Source organism: Triticum urartu, chromosome 7A, assembly GCF_056163025.1.
Source record: "Triticum urartu cultivar PI428250 chromosome 7A, HENAU_Tu73, whole genome shotgun sequence".
NCBI lineage: Eukaryota > Viridiplantae > Streptophyta > Magnoliopsida > Poales > Poaceae > Triticum > Triticum urartu.
Genome location: NC_141879.1, coordinates 162,763,502 through 162,784,065, shown reverse-complemented (window position 1 = coordinate 162,784,065; position 20,564 = coordinate 162,763,502). Strand labels below are relative to the sequence as shown.

General features: G+C 48.9%; 1 pseudogene; it reads left to right on the top strand.

The window, feature by feature from the left end:
• Positions 1 to 15,220: 15,220 nt before the first annotated feature.
• On the top strand, positions 15,221 to 16,951 carry LOC147958773 (uncharacterized; annotated as a pseudogene).
• Positions 16,952 to 20,564: the final 3,613 nt, after the last annotated feature.

Below are 20,564 nucleotides of genomic sequence, written 5' to 3'. Positions count from 1 at the left end.
GTGCAACTTATTTGTGGCACTGTCGTTTAGGTCATATCGGTATAAAGCGCATGAAGAAACTCCATACTGATGGACTTTTGGAACCACTTGATTATGAATCACTTGGTACTTGCGAACCGTGCCTCATGAGCAAGATGACTAAAACACCATTCTCCGGTACTATGGAGAGAGCAACAGATTGGTTGGAAATCATACATACCGATGTATGTGGTCCGATGAATATTGAGGCTCGTGGTGGGTATCGTTATTTTCTCACCTTCATAGATGATTTAAGCAGATATGGATATATCTACTTAATGAAACATAAGTCTGAAACATTTGAAAAGTTCAAAGAATTTCAGAGTGAAGTTGAAAATCATCGTAACAAGAAAATAAAGTTTCTACGATCTGATCGTGGAGGAGAATATTTGAGTTACGAGTTTGGTGTACATTTGAAAAATTGTGGAATAGTTTCGCAACTCACGCCACCTGGAACACCACAGCGTAATGGTGTGTCCGAACGTCGTAATCGTACTTTACTAGATATGGTGCGATCTATGATGTCTCTTACTGATTTACCGCTATCGTTTTGGGGTTATGCTCTAGAGACGGCTGCATTCACGTTAAATAGGGCACCATCAAAATCCGTTGAGACGACGCCTTATGAACTGTGGTTTGGCAAGAAACCAAAGTTGTCGTTTCTTAAAGTTTGGGGTTGCGATGCTTATGTGAAAAAGCTTCAACCTGATAAGCTCGAACCCAAATCGGAGAAATGTGTCTTCATAGGATACCCAAAGGAAACTGTTGGGTACACCTTCTATCACAGATCCGAAGGCAAGACATTCGTTGCTAAGAATGGATCCTTTCTAGAGAAGGAGTTTCTCTCGAAAGAAGTGAGTGGGAGGAAAGTAGAACTTGACGAGGTAACTGTACCTGCTCCCTTACTAGAAAGTAGTTCATCACAGAAAACTGTTTCAGTGACACCTACACCAGTTAGTGAGGAAGCCAATGATAATGATCATGAAACTTCAGATCAAGATGCTACTGAACCTCGTAGATCAACCAGAGTAAGATCCGCGCCAGAGTGGTATGGTAATCCTGTTCTGGAAGTCATGCTACTAGATCATGATGAACCTACGAACTATGAAGAAGCGATGGTGAGCCCAGATTCCGCAAAGTGGCTTGAAGCCATGAAATCTGAGATGGGATCCATGTATGAGAACAAAGTATGGACTTTGGTTGACTTGCCCGATGATCGGCAAGCAATTGAGAATAAATGGATCTTTAAGAAGAAGACTGACGCTGATGGTAATGTTACTGTCTACAAAGCTCGACTTGTCGCAAAAGGTTTTCGGCAAGTTCAAGGGATAGACTACGATGAGACCTTCTCACCCGTAGCGATGCTTAAGTCCGTCCGAATCATGTTAGCGATTGCCGCATTTTATGATTATGAAATTTGGCAGATGGATGTCAAAACTGCATTCCTGAATGGATTTCTGGAAGAAGAGTTGTATATGATGCAACCGGAAGGTTTTGTCGATCCAAAGGGAGCTAACAAAGTGTGCAAGCTCCAGCGATCCATTTATGGACTGGTGCAAGCCTCTCGGAGTTGGAATAAACGCTTTGATAGTGTGATCAAAGCATTTGGTTTTATACAGACTTTCGGAGAAGCCTGTATTTACAAGAAAGTGAGTGGGAGCTCTGTAGCATTTCTGATATTATATGTGGATGACATATTGCTGATTGGAAATAATATAGAATTTCTGGATAGCATAAAGGGATACTTGAATAAAAGTTTTCAATGAAAGACCTCGGTGAAGCTGCTTACATATTAGGCATTAAGATCTATAGAGATAGATCAAGACGCTTAATTGGACTTTCACAAAGCACATACCTTGACAAAATTTTGAAGAAGTTCAAAATGGATCAAGCAAAGAAAGGGTTCTTGCCTGTGTTACAAGGTGTGAAGTTGAGTAAGACTCAATGCCCGACCACTGCAGAAGATAGAGAGAATATGAAAGATGTTCCCTATGCATCAGCCATAGGATCTATCATGTATGCAATGCTGTGTACCAGACCTGATGTGTGCCTTGCTATAAGTTTAGCAGGGAGGTACCAAAGTAATCCAGGAGTGGATCACTGGACAGCGGTCAAGAACATCCTTAGATAGCTGAAAAGGACTAAGGATATGTTTCTCGTATATGGAGGTGACAAAGAGCTCACCGTAAAAGGTTACGTTGATGCAAGCTTTGACACTGATCCAAACGATTCTAAATCACAAACCCGATACGTGTTTACATTAAACGGTGGAGCTGTCAGTTGGTGCAGTTCTAAACAAAGCGTCGTAGCGGGATCTACATGTGAAGCGGAGTACATAGCTGCTTCGGAAGCAGCGAACGAAGGAGTCTGAATGAAGGAGTTCATATCCAATCTAGGTGTCATACCTAGTGCATCGGGTCCAATGAAAATCTTTTGTGACAATACTGGTGCAATTGCCTTGGCAAAGGAATCCAGATTTCACAAAAGGACCAAACACATCAAGAGACGCTTCAATTCCATCCGGGATCTAGTCCAGGTGGGAGACATAGAGATTTGCAAGATACATACGGATCTGAATGTTGCAGACCCGTAGACTAAGCCTCTTCCACGAGCAAAACATGATCAGCACCAAGGCTCCATGGGTGTTAGAATCATTACATTGTAATCTAGATTATTGACTCTAGTGCAAGTGGGAGACTGAAGGAAATATGCCCTAGAGGCAATAATAAAGTTATTATTTATTTCCTTATATTCATGATAAATGTTTATTATTCATGCTAGAATTGTATTAACCGGAAACATAATACATGTGTGAATACATAGACAAACAAAGTGTCACTAGTATGCCTCTACTTGACTAGCTCGTTAATCAAAGATGGTTATGTTTCCTGACCATGAACAATAAGTTGTTATTTGATTAACGAGGTCACATCATTAGTTGAATGATCTGATTGACATGACCCATTCCATTAGCTTAGCACCCGATCGTTTAGTATGTTGCTACTGCTTTCTTCATGACTTATACATGTTCCTATGACTATGAGATTATGCAACTCCCGTTTACCGGAGGAACACTTTGGGTACTACCAAACGTCACAACGTAACTGGGTGATTATAAAGGAGTACTACAGGTGTCTCCAAAGGTAGATGTTGGGTTGGCGTATTTCGAGATTAGGATTTGTCACTCCGATTGTCGGAGAGGTATCTCTGGGCCCTCTCGGTAATACACATCACATAAGCCTTGCAAGCATTACAACTAATATGGTAGTTGTGAGATGATGTATTACGGAACGAGTAAAGAGACTTGCCGGTAACGAGATTGAACTAGGTATTGGATACCGACGATCGAATCTCGGGCAAGTAACATACCGATGACAAAGGGAACAACGTATGTTGTTATGCGGTCTGACCGATAAAGATCTTCGTAGAATATGTAGGAGCCAATATGGGCATCCAGGTCCCGCTATTGGTTATTGACCGGAGACGTGTCTCGGTCATGTCTACATTGTTCTCGAACCCGTAGGGTCCGCACGCTTAAGGTTACGATGACAGTTATATTATGAGTTTATGCATTTTGATGTACCGAAGGTTGTTCGGAGTCCCGGATGTGATCACGGACATGACGAGGAGTCTCGAAATGGTCGAGACGTAAAGATTTATATATTGGAAGCCTATATTTGGATATCGGAAGTGTTCCGGGTGAAATCGGGATTTTACCGGGTTACCGGGAGGTTACCGGAACCCCCCGGGAGCCATATGGGCCTTCATGGGCCTTAGTGGAAAGGTGAAAGGGCTGCCCACAAGGGCTGCGCGCCTCCCCCCTTCCCCTAGTCCTAGTAGGACTAGGAGAGGTGGCCGGCCACCCCTCTCCCTCTTTCCCCCTTGGGAATCCTAGTTGGAATAGGATTGGGGGGGGGAGTCCTACTCCCGGAAGGAGTAGGACTCCTCCTGCGCGTCTCTCTCTGGCCGGCGCCCCCCTCCCCCCTTGGCTCCTTTATATACTGAGGTAGAGGCACCCTAGAACACACAAGTTGATCCACGTGATCTATTCCTTAGCCGTGTGCGGTGCCCCCTGCCACCATATACCTCGATAATACTGTAGCGGAGTTTAGGCGAAGCCCTGCTGCTGTAGTTCATCAAGATCGTCACCACGCCGTCGTGCTGACGGAACTCTTCCTCGACACTTTGCTGGATCGGAGTCCGGGGATCGTCATCGAGCTGGACGTGTGCTCAAACTCGGAGGTGCCGTAGTTTCGGTGCTTGATCGGTTGGATCGTGAAGACGTACGACTACTTCCTCTACGTCGTGTCATCGCTTCCGTAGTCGGTCTGCGTTGGGTACGTAGACAACACTCTCCCCCTCGTTGCTATGCATCACATGATCTTGCGTGTGCGTAGGAAATTTTTTGAAATTACTACGTTCCCCAACAGGCAATACGTATATGGATATCTCCTCCTTTGTAACCGACCTTGTGTAACCCTAACCCTCTCCGGTGTCTATATAAACCGAAGGGTTTTAGTCCGTAGGACAACAATCACAACATACAATCATACCATAGGCTAGCTTCTAGGGTTTAGCCTCTCTGATCTCGTGGTAGATCTACTCTTGTACTACCCATATCATCAATATTAATCAAGCAGGACGTAGGGTTTTACCTCCATCAAGAGGGCCCGAACCTGGGTAAAACTTCGTGTCCCCTGCCTCCTGTTACCATCCGGCCTAGACGCACAGTTCGGGACCCCCTACCCGAGATCCGCCGGTTTTGACACCGACAGATGTCACTAGGGAGAACCGCCTCTGCTCCATAAACCATGAAGAAAGGTGTGTAACCTGTCGACCTGTTAGGTGTGGTGTTGATGCTCCATAACACAGAAGGTAATTCCTCCACCCAACAACCCGGTGTCCGTTTCAAAGGAACCATAAGCCGGGGTTTAATACCTCTCAAAATTTCTTGATTTGCCCTTTCTGCTTGACCATTAGACTGGGGGTGAGCCACGGAAGCTATATCAAGCTGGATGTGCTCACATTGGCAAAATTCCTCCATCTCTCCCTTTGACAGATTAGTACCATTATCAGTTATAATGTTGTGTGGAAAACCAAACCGGAATATCATCTTTTTGATGAATTGGACCGCCGTGGCCGCATCACACTTGCTGGCTGGTTCTGCTTCCACCCATTTGGTGAATTTATCAACTGCCACTAATAAGTGGGTTTTTTTGTCCTTGGATCGCTTGAAGGGTCCAACCATATCAAGCCCCCAAGTCGCAAACGGCCAAGTTATTGGAATCATCCTCAACTCCTGAGCCGGAATGTGAGCACGACGTGCGAATTTTTGACAGCCATCACATCTTTTAACCAAATCCTCCGCATCGGCATGTGCTGTTAACCAGTAAAAACCATGGCAAAAAGCCTTAGCAACCAAAGATTTTGAACCAGCATGATGACCGCAATCCCCTTCATGGATTTCTCACAAAATCTCATAACCCTCTTGAGGAGAAACACAACACTGAATTGCTCCTAAAACGTTGTAACGATGTAACTCCCCGTTAAGTATGGTCATGGACTTGGAACGCCGGATTATCTGTCGAGCCAACGTTTCATCGTCCGGTAACTCGCCCCGGTTCATGTAAGCCAGATATGGGATTGTCCAATCCGGTATGACGTGCAAAGCTGCCACTAATTGAGCCTCCGGATCAGGAATAGCCAACTCTTCTTCTGTTGGTACCTTGACTGACGGATTATGCAATACGTCAAGAAAGACATTTGGTGGAACCGGTTGACGCTGAGAACCAAGACGACATAAAGCATCTACCGCTTCATTCTTTCGTCGGTCTATATGGTCCACCTGATAACCCTTGAAGTGACCAGCCACTGTATCAACCTCTCGCCGATATGCAGCCATGAGTGGGTCTTTAGAATCCCAAGTGCCAGACACCTGTTGAGCCACCAGATCTGAATCGCCAAAGCACTTAACCCGACTTAAGCTCATCTCCTTAGCCATCCGAAGACCGTGGAGCAAAGCCTCATATTCAGCTGCATTGTTAGTACAAGGGAATATTAAACGGAGGACATAACAAAACTTGTCACCTCATGGGGAAGTTAGTATGACTCTAGCCCCCGAGCCCTCCAACTACCTGGAGCCATCAAAATGAATAGTCCAATGCGTATTATCTGGTTTCTCTTCTGGTGCCTGTAACTCCGTCCAATCATTAATGAAGTCCATGAGTGCCTGGGATTTGATCGCTGTGCGGGGTATATATTTGAGCCCATGAGGTCCAAGCTCGATATCCCACTTAGCAATCCGGCCAGTTGCTTCTCTGTTTTGAATGATATCTCCCAGAGGGGCTGAACTGACCACTGTGATGGGATGGCCCTGAAAATAGTGTTTAAGCTTCCGGCTTGCCATAAACATTCCATACACCAGCTTCTGCCAATGTGGATACCTCTGCTTTGACTCAATGAGCACCTCACTGATATAATAAACCGGCCGTTGAACCGGATATTCCTTGCCAACTTCCTTGCGCTCCACCATGATAGCCACGCTAACAGCTCGGGCATTAGCAGTCACATATAGCAATAACGGCTCCTTATCGATCGGTGCTGCAAGCACGGGCGGTTCAGCTAACTGCCTCTTTAGATCCTCGAACGCTTTATCAGCTGCCTCGCTCCAGAAAAAGTTATCTGTTTTCTTGAGCATCTGATATAAAGGGATGGCCTTCTCCCCGAGATGACTGATAAAACGACTCAAAGCTGTAATCCGGCCGGCCAGACGTTGAACATCATTGATACACGCCGGTTTAGCCAAAGACGTGATCGCTGAAATTTTTTATGGATTAGCCTCAATGCCTCTGTTTGACACCAGAAAACCCAAGAGCTTGCCTGCCGGGACACCAAAGACACACTTCTCCGGATTGAGCATCATCTTGTAAACCCGGAAGTTGTCAAAGGTTTCTCTCAAATCATCTACTAATGTTTCCTCCTTTCTGGACTTTATCACAATATCATCCACATATGCATGAACATTGCGCCCACTCTACTTATGAAGGCAATTCTGAACACAGCGCTGATAAGTTGCCTGGGCACTCTTGAGTCCAAAGGGCATGGAGACATAGAAAAAGGCTCCAAAGGGAGTTATGAAAGTTGTCTTCTCCTGGTCCTTAACCGCCATTTTGATCTGATGATAACCAGAATAAGCATCCAGAAAACACAAACGGTCACAACCTGCCGTAGCAGCAATTATCTGATCAATGCGAGGGAGGGCAAAGGGGTCTACAGGGCAAGCCTTGTTTAAATCTGTGTAATCCACACACATATGCCAAGTGTCATTTTCTTAAGAACCAACACCGGATTAGCCAACCACTCTGGATGAAAGACCTCCACGATAAACCATGCGGCCAACAACCGAGCTACCTCTTCACCGATAGCCTTACGCCTTTCTTCATTGAAGTGGCGGAGAAACTGTTGGACCGGTTTAAGCTTAGGATCGATGTTAAGTGTGTGCTCAGCGAGTTCCCTCGGTACACCTGGCATGTCAGAAGGTTTCCATGCAAAGATGTCCCGGTTCTCACGGATGAACTCGATGAGGGCGCTTTCCTATTTGGGATCTAGGTTAGCGCTGATGCTGAATTGCTTGGATGAGTCGCCAGGAACAAAATCAATCATCTTAGTGTCTATAGCCGATTTGAACTTCAACGCCAGATCATGTTCCATAGTCGGCTTTTTCAAAGAGGTCATATCTGCCAGATCAACTTGCTCCTTATAGAATTTCAACTCCTCCGTGGCACAAACCGACTCAGCATAAGCTGCATCACCTTCCTCACACTCCAAAGCGATCTTTCTGCTTCCATGTACTGTGATAGTCCCCTTATGACCTAGCATTTTAAGTTGTAGATAAACATAACACGACCTCGCCATGAACTTAGCATAAGTTGGCCGCCCAAACAAGGCGTGATACGGGCTTTTGATTTTTACCACCTCAAAAGTCAATGTTTTTGACCTTGAATCATAATCATCTCCAAAAGCCACCTCTAAGGATATCTTGCCCACTGGATATGCAGATTTACCAGGCACCACACCATGAAAAACGGTATTTGATGGTTTAAGATTCTTATCTGTCAACCCCATACGGCGGAATGTATCATAATATAGAATATTGATACTACTTCCCCCATCCATGAGCACTTTGGTGAACTTGTAGCCCCCCCCCAACTTGAGGGGCCACCACCAGGGCCAAGTGACCCGGATTGTCAACCCGGGGTGGGTGATCCTCTCTACTTCACAAAATGGGTTGCTCAGACCAGTGCAAATACTGAGGCACTGCCGGTTCAACAGAGTTTATTGCCCTCTTGTGAAGCTTCTGATCACGCTTATACAAACTAGTAGTGAAGACATGATATTGCTCGCTATTTAGCTGCTTGGGATTGCTCTGGTAACCTGACTGCTACTGCTGCTGCTGGTTCCCCTGATGGTTGTAACTAGGGGTGGAAAGTGGTAGCGGATAATCCGAAATATCCGATATTCGTATTCGAGAAAATGCCTATTCGTATCCGAAACATCCGCATCCGAACCAAAATGGAAATGGAAATTGTCCGTATCCGAATTTATTAAGCAAATACAAAATAAAATATGGTAGGAGATTTTGACACAAATATGGATATGGAAGATATATCCGTATCCGAATAAGATTATGGATGGTATTTTTTAAAATTCTAGGCCCAATATTCCAATTATCCAAAATCAAAGCCAAATACGTGGTCAAATTTTACTCTTTATATGATTAAACTTATAAATTATTATGCATTACAATAGTATTTATTCATAAACCTATTTATCATTGACTTATTGTATGTCACAAGTTGATTATTTTAGGTTACATAGCTATCGACTAATTTACTTAAGCAACAAGTTGATATAATTCGTATCCGTTCCGAATCAAGAAAATATCCGATACGTATCAGTATTCGAATAATATCCGAGCCGCACCCGTATCCGAGAACATCTGTATTCGGATTCGTATTCGTTTTGAAAATATGAAAATGGAAGTGGTAAGAGCACTATCCGATCCGCATCCGATCCGTTTCCACCCCTAGTTGTAACCTCCCTGGTTGCCTTGGTGCCCTTGATTGATGTGTCCGGTTTGGTTGCCTTGAAACCCTAAACCGGAACCGCCACCTCCGTAACCCGGCCCATGGAAACCACCTCCTGAACCGCCGGGCAGGCCATTATCATACTAGAACATATTGGAGTTCTTGAAATCCCGCATGATATAACAGTCCTTCCAAAGATGCGATGTTGGCTTCTCCTTTGATCCATGCTTTGGACAGGGTTGATTTAACAGGCGCTCCAAATTGGGGCCTGAACCTCCGCCCCTCTAGGGCTGCTTGCCCTTACGACGCTGGCCATTCTCCTGAGCATTGGTGTTAGCGACAAAGTCCAAGCTGCTGTCGGCTTTGCACTTACCACTGTTCCCATGGCCTGCCGGATTATACTGCTGACCCTTGGCGTTGTCGTTCTTCTTCCCTTTCCCCGGTTTGTCCTCCTCTGAGTCCGGGTCCTTGGTATTATCTGAATCGGCGTATTTAACCAAAGCGGCCATGAGCATTGACATATCATTGCAGTGACGTTTGAGCCTCCCTAACTTCTGTTTGAGCGGCAGAAAACGGCAATTGCCCTCCAACATTAGTACTGCGGTATCTACATTGATATGATCCGATGAATGTAAAATCGCTGAGACCCGCTTGACCCAATGGGTCGTCGACTCCCCCTCCTCTTGGACACAAGCAGCCAGATCCACGATTGACATGGGCTGCTTACAAGTATCTTTGAAGTTCTGGATAAACCGGTGCTTCAACTCGGCCCATGATCCGACGGAGTTAGTTGGTAAGCTCTTCAACCAAGTACAAGTTGTTCCTTCCAACATCATGGTTAAGTATTTAGCACACACTGCCTCATCCACATCTAACATCTCCATTGCCATCTCATAGCTTTCAACCCATGCCTCTAGTTGTAAATCGGCGGTGTAATTTGGTACCTTACGAGGTCCCTTGAAGTCCTTGGGCAATCTCACATTACGCAAAGCGGGGGTGAGACATGGCACCCCTAAGGAACTGAATACCACACCTAGTTCTACCGAGGCGGTAGGGTGAATCGGAGTATGTTGACGCGCTCCGTGTCGAGTTGCTTGCTCGGCCTCCCGACGCGCGCGGCCGTGATCCACAATGTTCTGTGCATTAGTACCTCCCCCTGTCGGGTTGTGTCCTCGTGGCAAATTACGGCGGCGTGCACTGCTTGACACGGCTAGTTCATCCTCAACATGCCTGCAATAGCTCCTGCTCGGATGGGGAGTGGAATGAATCCTCTCGCGACTACGTGAATATGCCTGCTGCTGATTTAGCACCGTTTGAAGGAGATCTCTGGCCCGACGTGCCTCAATCGCAACTGGTGATTCGCCGTCGGTTGGGAGGGCTGCCAGGCATGAAGCGGCGGCCACAATATTGTCCAATGGGTTGGAATAATGCCCGGGAGGTGTTGGTACATACTGTGGCACAACGTTGTTCTGACAGGGTGGGTCCATCATGCGCGGTTGAACCGGCGCTCCTGTTCCTGGTGCCTCCGCGCGGTTCAGTACTAGCTGGTGACTAGCTCCTGCTCCTGGTGTGTTGAAGAGATTTTGTGGCTCATAACCCGACGGGAGATGCGATCGGTACCTTCTTCTCAGGACTTCTTCGGAAGCGTTCTGATCTAGCCTAATCCGGTAGGCCTGTGCTTCCAATTCAGGCCATTCTATAGCCATCCTAGCGTTCTCCGTCGCTAGGTCCGCTTTAGCCTGGGCTATCTGATCCTTTACCTTTGCAATCTCCGCGTTGTGCTGATCCCTGGCTGCTGCATCCACCTCTGCAGCCATTAATGTTGCCAAAGCGTCGAACAGGTCAGACAGGACCTGAGCCGGAGGCGGCGCAGAGCTTCCTGCCCCCGCTGGCATGGCTGTTGTTGAACCGGAGAGCATTGCTGCAGCAGTTGATGAGTGAGGCGTTGACTGTGTACCTGCCATGAAGATAACGGCCCGGTTTGGTAGATCGGGGGCGGTCCGGAATACTGTTTCCCTCGGATCCCCCACCAATCCGGCCATCTTGGAACTGATAGAGCGATTCGGTCTCTCCAGAAGACTCGTCGTCAGAACAAACAATGGTTTCTCCATCGGACACCGATCCATCCTCGTATTCTGCTCCATGGATAACACCTACAAAGGCATGCTTCATCACGGGCTGAACCGGCGAAGAACTCGTACGTTGAGCCGTTTCGATGATGTCGGTGCAAGTGTCCGGCTCAGGGGCCGGTTCGCCGATCTTGCCGATGAAGACGTGAATCCCACCAAAGGGGACCCGGTACCCATATTCAATTGAATCGGCCTCGGGACCCCATGCTGCGTTGTCGATGTAGAGCTTGCCGCGACATCTCTTCGTCATCCGACCCACAGCGTATCCATTGAGTCCATCAAAGCTGCCCTTCAAGAACTCGAAACCATCATGCGATAGCCCCACGGTGGGCGCCAACTGTCTTGGGTTTGTCACGGCAGATGTCCTTGTGAAAGGACTTAGTCGTGGAGCCATCGCAATGGGTTAACTTAAAGGCGTTAAACCGGACAAGGCGACACGGAGAGTTTTATACTAGTTCGGCCCCTTCGATGAAGGTAAAAGCCTATGTCTAGTTGTGATTGGTATTACTTAGGTTTCGAAGGCTAGGGAGTGAATCCGCTTTGTTTGGCTCTCGAGTTGTTGTCTGTCCCCTGAACCGCTTCCGGGTCGTCCCCTTATATACATGGGTGGCGCCCGTCGGTTTACAGAGTCCCGAAGCCGGATCATAAACGTTTCCGGTTCGGTCTCTACACTTCCTATCTTACAAAGCAAGTTACATGATTAAGCTGGTTTACATCTACAGGCCTTAATTCACTTCTGGGCCTTGGGCCTTCGTAAAGCGCCATCATCTTCACATACTTCATGGGCTTCTAATCTTCATAAAGTTAATCCGGCTACTCCTGGCCACGTCCAGTAGTAATATCCCCAACATGTCACATAAAGCATTCTTTTCATGATATACAAGCATAGAATTTTTATTACTCTCCACACAAGCAAATCTATTCTCATCAATAGTAGTGGGAGCAAACTCAACGAAATAACTATCATGTGAGGCATAATCCAATTGAAAGTTAAAATCATGATGACAAGTTTCATGGATATCATTATTCTTTATAGCATACGTGTCATCACAATAATCATCATAGATAGGAAGGGTGCTTTCATCATAATAAATTTTCTCATCAAAACTTGGGGGACAAAAAATATCATCTTCATCAAACATAGCATCCCCAAGATTGTGGCTTTGCATATCATTAGCAACATGGATATTCAAAGAATTCATACTAACAACATTGCAATCATGCTCATCATCCAAAGATTTAGTGCCAAACATTTTAATACATTCTTCTTATAACACTTTGGCACAATTATCGGAATCCTTATTTTCACGAAAGATATTAAAAAGATGAAGCATATGAGGCACCCTCAATTCCATTTTTTGTAGTTTTCTTTTGTAAACTAAACTAGTGATAAAACAAGAAACTAAAAGATTCGATTGCAAGATCTAAAGATATACCTTCAAGCACTAACCTCCCCGGCAACGGCGCCAGAAAAGAGCTTGATGTCTACTACACAACCTTCTTCTTGTAGACGTTGTTGGGCCTGCAAGTGCAGAGGTTTGTAGGACAGTAGCAAATTTCCCTCAAGTGGATGACCTAAGGTTTATCAATCCGTGGGAGGCATAGGATGAAGATGGTCTCTCTAAAACAACCCTGCAAACAAATAGCAATGAGTCTCTTGTGTCCCCAACACACCCAATACAATGGTAAATTGTATAGGTGCACTAGTTCGGCGAAGAGATGGTGATACAAGTGCAATATGGATGGTAGATATAGGTTTTTGTAATATGAAATATAAAAACAGCAAGATAACTAATGATAAAAGTGAGCACAAATGGTATTGAATGCTTCGAAACAAGGCCTAGGGTTCATACTTTCACTAGTGCAAATTCTCTCAACAAGGATAACAGAATTAGATCATATAACAATCCCTCAACATGCAACAAAGAGTCACTCCAAAGTCACTAATAGCGGAGAACAAACGAAGAGATTATTGTAGGGTACGAAACCACCTCAAAGTTATTCTTTCCGATCAATCCATTGGGCTATTCCTATAAGTGTCACAAACAGCCCTAGAGTTCATAGTAAAATAACACCTTAAGACACAAATCAACCAAAACCCTAATGTTACCTAGATACTCCAATGTCACCTCAAGTATCTGTGGGTATGATTATACAATATGCATCACACAATCTCAGATTCATCTATTCAACCAACACAAAGAACTTCAAAGAGTGCCCAAAGTTTCTACCGAAGAGTCAAGACGAAAACGTGTGCCAACCCCTATGCATAAGTTCACAAGGTCATAGAACTCGCAAGTTGATCACCAAAACATACATCAAGTGGATCACGTGAATATCCCATTGTCACCACAGATTAGCACATGCAAGACATACATCAAGTGTTCTCAAATCCTTAAAGACTCAATCCGATAAGATAACTTCAAAGGGAAAACTCAATTCATCACAAGAAGATAGAGGGGGAGAAACATCATAAGATTCAACTATAGTAGTAGCAAAGCTCGCGATACATCAAGATCGTGCCAAATCAAGAACACGAGAGAGAGAGAGAGAGAGATCAAACACATAGCTACTGGTACATACCCTCAGCCCCGAGGGTGAACTACTCCCTCCTCATCATGGAGAGCGCCGGGATGATGAAGATGGCCACCGGTGATGATTCCCCCCTCTAGCAGGGTGCCGAAACAGGGTCCCGATTGGTTTTTGGTGGCCATAGAGGCTTGCGGCGGCGGAACTCCCGATCTAGGTTAATTTTCAGGGGTTTCTATATTTATAGGAATTTTTGGCGTCGTTCTCACGTCAGGGGGGGTCTCCGAGTCATCCACGAGGCAGGGGGCACGCCCAGGGGGGTAGGGAGCGCCCTCCACCCTCGTGGACGGCTCGGGACTCTTTTGGCCCAACTATTTTACTCCCGGGCTTCTTTTGGTCCATAAAAAATCATTAAAAATTGGCACGTCAATTGGACTCCGTTTGGTATTCCTTTTTTGTAAAACTCAAAAATAAGGAAAAAAACAGAAACTGGCATTGGGCTCTAGGTTAATAGGTTAGTCCCAAAAATCATATAAAATAGCATATAAAACATGCAAGGTGGATAATATAATAGCATGGAACAATCAAAAATTATAGATACACTAGAGACGTATCAAGTATTAGCTATAAATGTACGAACGTGATGCCTATATACAACTATACTAAGAATGATTGTCTCTCCTATTAAATGGAATACATGGTCGTTTTGTTCATTTCATTAGATTCCCTCACATCGCATACGTCTCCCATCCTTGTCTTTCCGCCGATTTACTTTTATCCGTCCACGCAATAAGGAGGAGAAAAAATCTAAAAAAAATCACGTGTAGAAACCAAGTAACCAATGCAATCGCTAGCTAGCTGCAGCCGCTCTTCTCCCCTTCTCCACGCGCAGTTGCAAATCAAGATGCACCCTGGTTCCCGCCCCCTTTCCCTCCCTCCCTACCTCCTTCCCTATCGCCGCTCCTCAGCTTCGGCCTCGGCCCACGCACACCACGCGCTCTCCACGCCTCCATGTGCCACCGCCATCCCATACACACCGCTTACCCCTGCATGTAAATCTTTTAAATAATCGGGTGAAATTGTTCGGTTCTAATTCTGGGATTGATTAGTTCAGGTTTCTTCTCTTGGATTTCTTGAATGTTAGTGTGAATCTTGTGAGGTTCATGATCCCCACAGGTGAATGCTTCTTTCTTACCGTTTGTAATTCATATAGTTAGATAGGAAGCATATTGTTGTATTTTGGAAGTGTTAGACTAGGTAGTTCTATACCGTATGTGCCCTGTATAGTATGCCATACGGTATAGCCATGATCGTGCAGCAGTTGTTTGAGTAGTGCTGCACGTTAGTGATAGTGGCATACCCACGATCCCGCTCGGCTGAGTCCAGCAACCTGTATATATCACCCAGCCTTAAGCATAATGGATGTGTGATGAATCCTATCTCTTTCCTTCTCCCGACATGGCATCAGACGCCAACGGCCTGCGCAACCCTTTTGCGCCGCCCGTTGATCCTGCTTCCGCTCCCTCCATGGACGGCAACCCCGTCCTCTCTCCCCGTTCCTTCGTCGATGGCGCAGCTGGCGTTCTCGACGACGCAGCCGGCACCCTCGCTGCCGAACCTCTCCAGCAGGCCGCCCCCGCCGCCCCTGCTGTGCCGGCTGCGCCGGCCACCCCAACCCCATCCATTCCCTCTGCTATCCTCCAGACCATCTACATCCGTCGCCACGTCCCCGTCATGCTCGACCTCCTCGCCGGCAACCACTCCCAGTGGCGACGCCACTTCAACACAGTGATCGGCATGTTCGGCCTTCGTGCCCACGTCGACCCCGAGGCGGTTCCTCACCACGATGACCCCGAGTGGCAGATGGCGGACCACACTGTCGTCCACTGGCTGTACACCACCATTTCGCCTGAGCTGCTTGATGCGGTCATGCAGCCGGAGGACACGGCTCTCACCGTGTGGCTTGCCGTCGATGAGCTCTTCTGCAACAACCGGCTGGTGCGCGCCGTGTACATCGATGCCGAATACCACGCCGTTGTCCAGGGGGACATGACGGTGATGCAGTACTGAACTCGGCTCAAGACCTTCGCCGATCAGCTTCGTGATCTGGGGCAGTCCGTGACTGACTCCCGGCAGGTTTTCCATCTTCTCCGCGGCCTCAACCGCCAGTATCATTCCGTCATCCCGCACATCACCTCCCAGGTCCCGCTCCCGTCGTTCCTCCAGGTGCGCTCCTTCCTCCTATTGGAGGAGCACTGTGCTGAGCAGGCGGCTCACCAGCAGTCCGCGCATGCTCTCTTCGCTGGGCGCGGCTCTCCTTCGACTCCAGCGCCTCCTACGCCAGCACCCGCCTCCGACACCGCATGAGGGCGCGGCCGTGGCCAGCGTCGTCGTGGGCGCGGCAACGGCGGCGCCTCTGCATCACCATCGCCCCCGCCGTCGCGCCCGCCCGCCTACCCCGCGCCTGCTCCCGGCGCCAACTCCTGGACGGGTCTCGTCCAGGCCTGGCCCATTCCCTGGCGTGCCCCGGGCACCAGCGTCCTCGGGCCTCATCCTGGCACGCCTCATCAACAGGCCATGTTCGCGGCTCCCGCACCGTACGGCTCCGGCTACGGCGCTCCGGGTGGTCTCCCTCCTGGGTACGGCGCCCCGTTCCCCGGCTACGGCTCTCCGGGCGCCAGCTCCTCCACCGCCCCGCCGCCGCAGCCATGGGACATGCAGTCGCTGCAGGCCGCGCTTCACAGCGCCACGGCTGGGCCTTCGTCGTCCGGCACTACCTCGGAGTGGTACCTAGACTCCGGGGCCTCGTCCCACATGTCTTCATCGCCTGGTAATCTCCACTCCCTTCGACCTTGTCATTCTCCTTCTCACATCATAGTTGGCAGTGGGGCGCATCTACCCATCACCCATGTCGGGGATGGTGCTCTCATCGAGGGCACGTCTCCTGTTCAACTCCGCAACGTCCTGGTCTCCCCCTCTCTCATTACAAACTTGCTCTCTGTTCGCCAAATTTGTCATGATAACCCTGTTTCTGTCGAATTTGACGCATTTGGCTTCTCTATAAAGGACCTTTGAACCAGGGCGGTGATCCTCCGATGTGACTCTGACGGTGATCTCTACTCGGTTGGCCGCCCGACGCTCCCCTCTCGATCCGTCTTTGCCGGCCTCGCCGACTCCACCCTGTGGCACCAGCGGCTCGGCCATGCATCGCTTCGCTTGGCTGCCGATCACCTTGGTTTCAGCAAGTCTGCACCACACTCATGTCATGCCTGTCATTTGGGCAAGCACACACGTCTACCCTTTAGCAGTTCTACCAGCATTAGCATGTTTCCTTTCCATGTTTTGCATCTTGATGTATGGACATCTCCCATTGTAAGCATCTCTGGCTATCAATTTCATTTGGTTGTGCTTGATGACTACACCCATTACGTTTGGACGTTCCCTCTCAAACACAAGTCGGAAGTGCTCCCTGCCTTGCTCGATTTCTATGCCTATGTCAAGACACAGTTTCAACTTCCTGTTTTCTCACTTCAAACAGACAACAGGCGTGAGTTTGACAGCGCTGCTGTCCGCACCCTTCTAGCACATCACGACACCCACCTTCGCCTCTCCTGCCCATACACTAGCCAACAGAACGGAAAGGCCGAGCGCATTCTACGAACACTCAATGACAGCGTGCGTGCCCTGTTATTTCATGCATCCATGCCTGCTCGATTCTGGGCTGAGGCCCTTAACACGGCCACTTATCTCATTAACCGTCGGCCGTGCCATGCTAGCACACTGAGCACACCTCATGAGCTCCTTCTTGGTGCTGCCCCTGACTACTCACTTCTTTGTGTATTCGGCTGCCTGTGTTACCCAAACCTCACCTCCACAGCCAAGCACAAACTAGATCATCGATCCACTGCATGCATCTTCCTCGGGTACCCGTCAGATCACCGTGGCTACCGGTGCTTCAACCCCACCTCCCGTCGTGTGATCACTTCCCGTCATGTCTAGTTCCATGAGTCAGTTTTCCCCTTCGCCTCACAGCCCGTGGCTAACCCCGCCGCTCCACCACCACCTGCTCTTGCTCCCCCGGTTTTGCAGGTCCCCATGATCGCGCGGCGCCTCTGTGATCGCGCGCCATGTTCCACCTCCAACGTGGTTCCTGGATCGCGGTCAGACGGTGCCCCACGCGCGCGCACCACGTGTTCAAGCTCTGCTGCTGGATCATCATCGAGCGGCTCCGCGCCTTCTCCATCCAATGTCTCCACCCTACAGACGCATGCAGCCGCTGATTTAACGATCGACGGCTCGAACGCGAGCTCCTCCACCACGGGTGTTTCGTCTACCACCCTGGCGGGCTCCTCGTCGCCTACCTCGCCTCCACCCGTACCTTCGGCCGCCCCGCCGGCCGCTCCTAGATGGATGGTTACGCGCGCCCAGACCGGGGTCTTTCCTCCAAACCCGCGCTACCATGACGGTCTCGCCGCCACCACCGGCACGCCTGGCGTCATCTTGTCGGTCCCCTCTTCGGTGTGTGTTGCCATCCGTGACCCCAACTGGCTCACCGCCATGCGCGAGGAATATGACGCTCTCGTGCGCAATCGCACGTGGGAGCTGGTGCATCGTCCTCCTGACGCCAACCTCATCATCGGCAAATGGGTGTTCAAGCACAAGCACAACGCCGACGGCTCCCTCGAGCGCTACAAGGCACGGTGGGTCGTGCGCGGGTTCCGGCAGCGCGCCGGCGTGGACTATGGCAAGACCTTCTCACCGGTGGTCAAACCTGCCACCATCCGCACCGTGCTCACCCTGGCAGCCTCGCGCAACTGGCCAGTTCACCAACTTGATGTGTCCAATGCCTTCCTCCACGGGACGTTAGACGAGGAGGTTTTCTGCCTCCAGCCAGCCGGCTTTGTCGATGCCGGCAAGCCCCACCACGTCTGTCGCCTTTCCAACTCACTCTATGGCTTGAAGCAGGCGCCACGCGCGTGGTTCCTTCGATTTGTCGGCTTCCTCAAGTCCATCGGGTTCGACGCCACGCGCTCCGACTCGTCGCTCTTCACCCGCCGCCACGGCTGCGACACTGCGCTCCTCCTTCTCTACGTCGACAACATCGTGCTCACAGCATCATCACCAGCTGCCCTTCTCCATGTCATCGCCCAGCTTACTGCGGAGTTCGCCATGGAGGACCTTGGTCCTCTCCACTTCTTCCTCGGCATCCGTGTCACGCGCACTTCGGCGGGCTTCTTCCTCTGTCAGCAGCAGTACGCCCCTGACATCCTCGACTGCGCCAGCATGGACACATGTCGTCCGTCGCCCACGCCGATCGACACGAAGAGCAAGCTACCTACAGCTGACGGGCCGCGCGTCGCTGATCCATCCGCCTACCGCAGCATCGCCGGTGCTCTACAGTACCTGACCATCACGTGCCCGGAGATCGCCTACGCCGTTCAGCAGATTTGTTTACACATGCACAATCCCCGTGAGTGCCATCTCGGATTGATCAAGCGTGTGCTCCGGTACGTGCGCAGCACGCCTGCTCTCGGAGTTCACCTCCGTGCCTCGCGCACTCTGGACCTGCGTGCGTTCACGGACGCTGACTGGGTTGGCTGCCCCGACACTCGCTGCTCGACCTCCGGCTTCTGCATCTACATCGGCGACGCGCTCGTCTCCTGGTTGTCCAAATGTCAGGCCGTCGTCTCCCGCTCCAGCACCGAGGCTGAGTACCGCGGCGTCGCGAACGCCGTCGCCGAGTGTGTCTGGCTCCGACAGCTACTTGGCGAGCTCTTCTCTCCCATCGACAAGGCCACGCTCGTCTACTGCGACAACGTCTCCGCCGTGTACCTATCGGCCAACCCTGTGCACCACCGTCGTAGAAGCACGTCGAGCTCGACATTCTCTTCGTTCGTGAATGTGTGGCGCTCGGCGAATTTCGTGTTCTTCACATCCCGACTCGCCAGCAGCTCGCAGACATCATGACCAAAGGGTTGCCATCGGAAGTTTTCTCTGAATTCCGGTCCAATCTTTGCGTCGCCGGAGCCGATGTCACGACTGCGGGGGGGTGTTAGACTAGGTAGTTCTATACCGTATGTGCCCTGTATAGTACGCCATACGGTATAGCCATGATCGTGCAGCAGATGTTTGAGTAGTGCTGCACGTCTAGTGGTAGTGGCATACCCATGATCCCGCTCAGCTGAGTCTAGCAACCTGTATATATCACCCAGCCTTGAGCATAATGGATGTGTGATGAATCCTATCTCTTTCCTTCTCTCAACAGGAAGAGCACACTAGGGCATGGAAAAATGGGTCCCTCCCTCCCTAGTCCTCGATAACTAGAGATGTTCAAGCTGTTGGTTTTAATGTCAATGTCATGCAGAATGGAAGTAGCACCTTTTTTCTAGGGGTGACATGTTGGGTTTTCTTATGTTGCCCTCATCATCACCATGAACCAATTTGTCCAGATCTTTTTATACAAACTGTTAGGAATAATTTGGTTTGTTTTCAGCATAAAAATGATCAACTTCTGAAGTGTAGAAATGTTGTCGCATAGACATATGTTCAACTTCTGAATTTTGATAGTTGGAGTATTCACCTTTTTTCACCAGATGACCGGACACGACAGTGTTCCAATAGAGGAACATAACATGCATCCAAAATCATGTTGTTTTCTAGAGTTTTTAGCTGAGCCATTAACCGCTCGGCATCAATATTGCAAAGACAATAAATCGCCCAGGTATTGTTAAGAGTGCAGTTTTGGGTTCATCAATTGTGTCGGTTAAAGAAAAACTTGGAAAATTTCATGGCAAAACTTAGA